At 35.0% G+C, this 8,441-nt stretch overlaps 1 long non-coding RNA gene across 2 annotated transcripts; it reads left to right on the top strand.

Annotated features, from left to right (window-relative positions):
- Positions 1-698: 698 nt before the first annotated feature.
- On the top strand, positions 699-4,144 carry LOC110660969 (uncharacterized). 2 transcript variants are annotated; one of them, XR_009141272.1, is made up of 5 exons: positions 699-967; positions 1,079-1,197; positions 1,811-2,097; positions 2,203-2,374; positions 2,472-4,144. It is a non-coding gene; the product is annotated as an uncharacterized LOC110660969 (long non-coding RNA). The 2 variants fall into 2 exon arrangements; XR_009141273.1 differs by lacking the exons at positions 2,203-2,374; positions 2,472-4,144 and having other exon boundaries at positions 1,811-2,111.
- The last annotated feature ends 4,297 nt before the right edge of the window (positions 4,145-8,441 follow it).

Genomic DNA, 8,441 nt, shown 5'->3' with positions numbered 1-8,441 from the left:
CGTGACAATTAATTAATTAACCAATCTACATATTTAAAAAAATATATTAATTAATCTCTTTTATTTAATTTCATTAACTATTTAATTTATAACTTTTTTTATATTTAAACTATATGAAATCTCTCTTTCTTTTTTTTTTAGTCTCTCTTTTTTCTTTTCTCTTCGTATTTTTTTTTTATTTATTTTTTTTATTTTATCTTCATTTTAATCTATTAATAAAATTGATATAAGTTGTCTATATTAAAAAATTAATTAATTTTTTTATTTTTTAAATATTTTAAAAAAATTATTTTTTAATAGAAAAAATATAAAAATAATATCTAAGTAATTAGAGATTAAAAAATATAAATTTAAATTTAATCTCTATATAATAAAATTTATATTTTTATGAAAGATTATATTTTTTAAAATATTATATTTTTAAAATATATTTTTATTGAAGATTATATTTTTTAAAATATTGAAGATTAAATAGTAATATTTTTTAAAATTAAAAAAATAAATAAATAATTTTTTTAAATAAAAAAATTAAATAAAAATATAAATAATATAAATAATAAAAATTTAATGAAAAGATTAAAGGTTATAATGAAAGTAAAAAATAAATATTAAATAATGTGTTTTTAAATTATAAAATTAAATAATAGGTTTCGTTTAGAATGCATGGATTAATAGTAATTTTTGAAAAAATTCACCAGTAATCCAGCATTGGGTGGTTTGGCCTGGCCGAAATCCCCAAAAGCCATACGTCAGTAGATGAATGTAGATCTACGTTGCAGCGGCCCACGTGCGAAGCGCCCACTCCAGTGACAATGGCGTCCTCAGGCTAAAAGTTTGTCTCCAGGTTATCGTCTCGGTTACAGCCCTTCGCCTTTAAAATCAATAGCGAGTCGTTTTCTCCACTCACGTCGCTCTGCTTCCGCTCTCAGCTCCCTCTTTCTGCAAGACGCCTCTCTTGAATCTCCAGGTGAGATCTTTACTTTCTTATGGATGATAAAAATTAAAATTTTCAACTTAATTTCTGGCATTGCCTGGATAAGTCGTTTAGTAATTTTTTAAAAAAATATTTTATGGATAGATTACCGCTGGAATTGAGTTGCATGGGATCGATGATGCCATTGCACAGCGCGATAGCTTCAGCAACATTAATATCGAGCTTGTCCAGTGAGTCTGATGGTTGGGCTTTAGTGCCTCAAGGTGTGTTATACACTTTTAGTGTTGCAATTTTGGATGTATTTAAGGCCTCGTTATTTCACTCGATGCGAAGTGCTTCACAACTGTATAATCAGAATATATAATTTATGCTGCCGTCTGTTTGTGTGTTTGCACAAGCGCGCATAGCTGCATCTGCATTGTATCCTGAAATCTATGTATGATTTATCATATATTGGCGTCAATTATGGAGAATATTCACAAACAGAAAATCAAATTCAAGCACTTATTGTTCTTGTTGTGCAAATATACTTTCAAAGGTTGGTTTCTTCTTTTTTCGTTTAGAGGTTCTGTAGGAATTGTGGATTTGATGGAAATTTGAAGATAGTACTTGTTGATAATTTAAGTGCTCTTGAGGGTTTTATAGTGGTATCAACAATATATCAAGGTGATGAAGATTCATGTTAAAAATTGATGTACACATCTATATTGGTTTGTATTTGACAAGTTGTTACATTTTTTGAATTGGCAATTGAATCGAATTGTTCTTTCATTTCTATCAGATAACATCACGCGTGTCATTATCTTTCATAATTTCATGGGACATTGACTATCAACTTAGATATATCTATTTCATTTTTTTTCTTTTTTTTTTCAGGTATATCAATGCCTTTATGACAGTCTCCTTTGCCGCAACTTTTGGTTGGGGAGGTGGAAAAGAATATAGGATTTTTTTTTTTGGGTTCTGATTTCAAAACCTAAGATTTGAAAATGATCATTGACTTAGGTGACAGTGACACTGGTTAGGACTTGATTCCTTCTGTTCATGTTCATCATCTTCATTTTACTCAACACCTCTTTTGTAATGTCAATATCCTGGAGGTTGGATAAATTTATGTTCAGTCATGATGAAGTATTATGCATATGCTTTTATAATAGCTGCAGGTGACAATTGCTTCTCTCGCTCTCATATTTGCACTCGCAAACCGGGGCAAACATATGCACACAGTTCTATAATTTGTTTTCATCTCTGTATATGTTATTCTTCAGGTTTTCATTTCCCAAGCCAGTTAGACAAAGTTTAGAGCATCTACTTTATTTTCTACAATATGAGAAGGCCTTTATCTCTTCCTTTGCATGACTCCTTTTTCCACTTGAAGCTCATAATAAAGTCCAAGCTAGATTTTCTCAGGTTGGTTGGCTTGGCTCTACTTACACTCAGGTGGCATTCTTGAACCAATTCCTTTTTTTTTGGGTCCAAATCTTTCATTAAAGAGGCAATTGTTCATAAATCCAACTAGTCTTTAGTTTTGTTTCAGGATTGCTATTGATCTGAATTCAATCTTGCCATTGAACAATGATTTTGGTACCCAGTCCAGCCTATATACTGGTTGCCCTCCAAAAACAGTGGGAGAATTGGGGATGGGGATCGGGGGGGAAGGGGATCTCATTTGACTTTGTTATTAGCATCATGTATTTTCCCTTGGCATTGCGTTTAATCTGGCATAGCATCCCATGAAATGCAGTCTTGAGTTATTGACATTCCTTGAGAAGGTTCTCTACTTACAACTTGATGTGCACAAGTGAAGAGGCCCTTTTTACCTCTTGTTGGAAGTCAGAGCCTACCCTTGTGATGTTCTCTGATACCGGTGGTATTGTAGATGATTGACACATGGATAGTGTCAGGTTAGGTATATCTACGGTAGTGGGAATACGGGTAAGTATTTGGTTAAAAATGTGTTTTAAAAACGTGTGTAACGCCTTCATTTTAGATAGTCTGTACGTTCTACTGTTCCGATGACTAATGTCTGTCCGAACAGCCAGAATGTCTGGAACTACACTTAAACTAGGGTGAGGAGACATAAATTGACTAAACAAAGATCAAGTAAAATCAAGAAAAAATAAAAGAAGCGAAGTGAAACTCGGTTAAAGGAACCGGAGTCATGGCAATGGGTAACCACGACCGGAAGCGACTGTTATGACAGTTGCTAATCCCAAACTCATAAGAAACCCTGTAAGATAAATATTGAAACTTAATCGAAGGAGTTATGAAGTCTAAATGACAATAAAAATGCGAAAGAAAATCTAGGAAAATTAAGCCAATCGATAAGGACAGTTGTAACTCGATAAGTTCAACGAAAGGCATTTTGATCATTTCACCCTCAGGGTTGAATTTTGACCTAAATGCCAAGTGAAAAAAGAGAGAATAAAATATTAAAAAATAAATTAAAATTATGATTTATGAAATGGAAAAAGGGAAAAGAAAAGGAAAAGAAAGAAATAAAAAAATTAAATGAATTATGATATAAGTATGATATAAGATGACATAATTAAAAATTTTAAACCAATTATATTTAAACATATATATATTAGAGACAAAGAAATTAATTTAGCCTAATCACTTTTCTTCTTCTTCTTCTTCTTTTTAGCTTGGCCGACTTCCATGAGAGAGAGAGAGCTCCCTCCATTATCAAGCTCCCAAGCTTGATTTCTCCTCCTTTTCCACCCCAAAACCCATACCTCTCTTCACTAAAAATTGTCTCCACACCTTGAGGAAGATAGTGGCAACCAAGAAGTGAAGGAAACTTGAAGTTTTACAAGATCACACTTGGCTCCAAAGAGGTTAGTGCACTATACATACCCTTACTCTTCTTTAATTAGTGTAAGCATTCTAAATTAGCTTGAAATTTCATGAAATCAAAAGAAAACCATTAATAAGTAGGAACCCTAAAATTTGGCAGCCATGAATTGAGTTGAGGTTTGATAAAATTAATTGAGTTTATTAGTGTTATTAATGAGTATATATGATAATTAAATTGATTGGCATGTATTTGCAAGAGATTGTGAATTTGAGTTAGGGTTTTTGACCTAACTTTGGGGAAATTTGTGTATGACTTGAAATTGACGATGTTGAGACCAATTTGTTGACTATTAGAAGTGCTATAAATGTGAATTAAAATTTGAAAGTTGGGTGGATTTGAAATTGGGAGTGCTGATTTTCATGTAGGATTTTCGGATCCATGAGTCCAGTGTAGTTCTATAAGTATAGTTGTGTTGCTCCAATTGGTGTGAAGCCAATTGAAGATCAAACTAGGGTCATAATGCCTCATTTTTCATGCTGAAATTATGCCCAAAAATTGTCCCTAACTTGACCTAAAAATTGCTTGTATCTGGACAACCCTAATCTTGACTTAAGAAAATGACCAAATGAACAGTAAATGTTCAAATGGCCATAACTTACTCTAGAAAGGTCAAAATGACCTGATTTTTAAACCTATGGAAAGATTAGACATAGTAGAACAACTTTCATGAAGAATAGAAACCCAAATTCTGACTATAACTAGTCAAATTGCTAACCAAAGTTAGCTTGTCAAAACTGTCAGAACCAAGTCTATCCAAAAATTCTGGACTTGAACCTATCCGATCAGTTTTGGCAAAAAAGTCATAACTTGATCCACAAAACTGCAAATGCAGTGAAACCAAAGCCAAAATCTATAAGACCTAGAACTACAACTTTGATATTTTGACCAAAACCCAGAACCTAATGGAACTAGGACAATTCAGCATATCAAAACCTGAAATGAACCAAATAACCACTTGACTCTAGAACAGTGTTTATAGCATAACTTTTAGTAGAAAACTCCAAATGGGATAAGCCTAACTGTTCTGGAAACTTAAGAGATAGGGCTCCAACTTTGATTTAGGAAACTTCCTCAAATTTTGAGTGTAAGAACCCTAAAATAGGAGACAAAGCCACTGACTTGAACCTGGAATCCTGAAGGCACGGGGTACCTGAGTTCAGGCCAATTAGTTTGTCATAATTAATTCTACAAAATTTAAAAAATTATAAATCTTAAATATAAGTGATCCTAAGATATAGAGTAACAACTCTTATGAAGAACATTAGGCCTAAAAGTGGTTGTAACATGTCCTAACAATTAGATAAAGTTTAACTCTAGAATCTGCCTGGTTCTGGAACTAGAATGAGTTAATAAACTAGTTGTAGTTATTTGACCATAACTTAAGTTCTAAAACTCCAAATGACATAATTCAAAAGAGAAAACAAAGACAAAACATAGTAGAACAACTTCCATGAAGGGAGTGTGGCCAAACAATGGCCACATCTTAATCAATTTGCTAGGTGAATTTAAGATACCAAATTTGGACCTTGAGAAAGGTTCAAAAAATAACTTGGCATATGATATGGAATGAACTAAAATAATTTACTAAACATAAGGATAACATGAATAGGCATGTAGTGACATGAAAATGATATGAAACATTACTAGTATAGATATAATGAATTAATGAAACTATAAATACTCTATAATTCTACTTTGTCCAAAGTATACCTAGACTTATGTATATAGCTTAGATCGATTGGTATACCAATTAGGGACTACAGATTGCAGTACTGCTCATATGAATGATCATTGACAGACAATATATGTCTGAGATGGTTATTCTGCTGGCTTTAAGCTTGCCCGTTGGCCACAGTGCCTATTATCATTACTGGCTTTATGCCTGCTTACTGGCTTAGTGTCTGACATGACCGTTGTATACTTGATAAACATACAGATGTCTAACTAGTATACACCTGTGTATTTAGTCTTTATAATCTGTCATAGGTTACTTAGGCACAGATATGAGTAACACACTTTAAATTTAAATAAGTACATGAAAAGATCACTAATATGAATTTAATAAAACTGGATATGAAAAATATGAATAAAAAGATTCCGATAAATTATTTGCTCCCAAAGTTCCACAAATATGTAAGTAATTCAAAAATTTAGTAAATTTTATATGAAATAATTATTAGTTATTTTTATTTTAATTATTGCACCACTAAGCATAAATACTTAGCGCGGTGGATTGTTTCCTCGCGTAGGTACAGGAGACCACCACCAGCAGCAGCAGTAGCAGTAGAGCACCGATAGAGGATTGATCAGATCTGCTACAGTGTCATTGTCACTTCATCAGTTATTTTGGTAGGGCTCATGTATATATTAGATGTTGCATTTTGATCATTGTACATAAATAAATGTTGTAAATCATTTTGAGATAAGTAATTAAATTTTTGGATTGTATATAAATTGTACATTATTGTATGTAAATTTTATATGAATGAAATGAAATTTACTTTCTTGAAAATTTTATGAATAATGAGATGATATGACATGGCATATAGAAAGAATGAGATGGATAGTATAATATATGATATGAAATTATTTTTAACAAGTGAATGGTGGAACCCGCCATGCACTAATAAAGCAGAGGAGATCTTGTTCGGGTCTCCATAAAAATGGAATGTGATAAAAAAAAAATTTCTACATATAGGATAATATAAATAAATGGACATTAAATTAATAAGATACACGACAAGACAAGATAGGGTACTCCGACATCGTATGTGACATACCTTGCTCAGCTACACTGTAGACGGGTAAGGAGTGTCACATTTGGTGGTATCAGAGCAAAGGTTTAGGCGGTCCTAAACCTAGATAGATAGAAAGATATGGTGTGCATAACATGCATGGGCCTTTATTTAGGAGTCGATGTGACATTAATGCAGATCTGTTATTTGTTTATTTTATAGGATTGATGGAGTCTGATCCTTCAGAGTAAGGGTCTTTCAGACCTGAAGAGGAGGAGATTGGTAGTCACATACCTGCTCCTAGTCAGGAGCGAGACAGGAGAGAGGAGTCATCTCATGGTGCCGTTGGAAGGGCACAACAAGCATTCTTGGAGCAGATAACTCAGATGTTCCGCTAGTTTTACCGGAGCCATCCCACAGCCACAGCCGTAACCATAGTCACGGCCTATATAACGATCCCCACTAGAGCAGTTAAGAAAGTATAGGGCCGTCGACTTTAAGGGTACGAAGGAAGATGACCCAACCGCTGCTGAGCATTGGCTAGAGTGGACTGAGAGGTTATTGCAGCAGTTACATTGCACCCCAGAGCAGCAGTTGGCATGCGCTCTGTCGTTACTACAAGTGGATGCCTACCAATGGTGTGTGACAATGTCCAGAGTTGTACAGCCTGCACAGATCACTTGGGACTTCTTCTTGGCTGAGTTCAAGAAGAAACATATCAGCCACGTATACTTAGAGGCCAGAAGGAGGGAGTTCTTATCTTTGAGGCAGAGACAGCTCACGGTCTCTGAGTATGAGAGGGAGTTTGTGAGGTTAAGGAGATATGCATGGGAGACGATGCCTACAGAGGCAGATCGGTACCGTAGGTTCGAGGATGGACTGAACGATAACATTAGACTTCTGGTAACGGCACATGGGCATACCGACTTCTTGCGGTTAGTGGCTGCAGCTCTTAATATGGAGAAAGTCAGAAATGATGAGCAATCTCGGAGGTATAGACAGCGGAAGATGGGTTCTGGACAGGGCCAGTCCAGTACACCAGTTACTGATAGTAAGAAGCCCAAGGGTTCACAAGGCTAGACACAAGGCTAGAGTATCTATAGCCAGTTTCCCAGGCACAGTAACTAGGGGATTAGCCCCAGTGCCAGAGTGTACCCACTGTGGGAGGAGGCACCGAGGAGAGTGCCGACTATTGACTGGGGATGCTTTAGATGTGGATCTATGGATCACTTTTTGAGAGATTGTCCACAGAGGAGTGCTCTCACCGCCCCACCACAGACAGAGAGATCTGCCCCTGCAGCCCAGAGGGGTAGACAACCTACAAGACTTGAGACAGTTGGTGCGTCACAGAGACCTACTACAGAGATTATTGAGCAACTTGAAGTCAGAGTAGCGCCTTGTGTATACTCTATGGCTCAGGAGGAGCCAGATCCAGCAGATGTTAGTAGAGGTATATTTTCTTTTTATAATACTTTAGTATATGTATTAATAGACCCTGTATACAAGATGAAAGAAGATAGATGCAAATCTAATTGAGATAAGATTGTAAAACTAGATCTAATAAGATGGACTAAGGAGAAAGTGAAGTATTATAACACGAAAAATGGAGAGACAAGGAGATAGCAGTTCCTCGACTATTTACACCGGGTAAATTTTGATGACGAAATTTTTATTTAGAGGAGGAGAATTGTTACGCCCTCACTTTAGGTAGTCAGTATTTTCTACTGTTCCGATTACCAATGTCTGTTCGGACAGTCAGAATGTCTGAAACTACACTTAAACTAGGGTGAGGAGACATAAATTGACTGAACAAAGATCAAGTAAAATCAAGAAAAAATAAAAGAAGTGAAGTACAACTCGGTTAAAGGAGCCGGAGTCACGGTGATGGGTAATCCTAACGGGAAGCGACTAT

This window comes from Hevea brasiliensis, chromosome 11 (genome assembly GCF_030052815.1).
Source record: "Hevea brasiliensis isolate MT/VB/25A 57/8 chromosome 11, ASM3005281v1, whole genome shotgun sequence".
NCBI lineage: Eukaryota > Viridiplantae > Streptophyta > Magnoliopsida > Malpighiales > Euphorbiaceae > Hevea > Hevea brasiliensis.
Note: the sequence above shows the minus strand (reverse complement) of the source record. Positions and strands in the feature narration are given on the sequence as shown.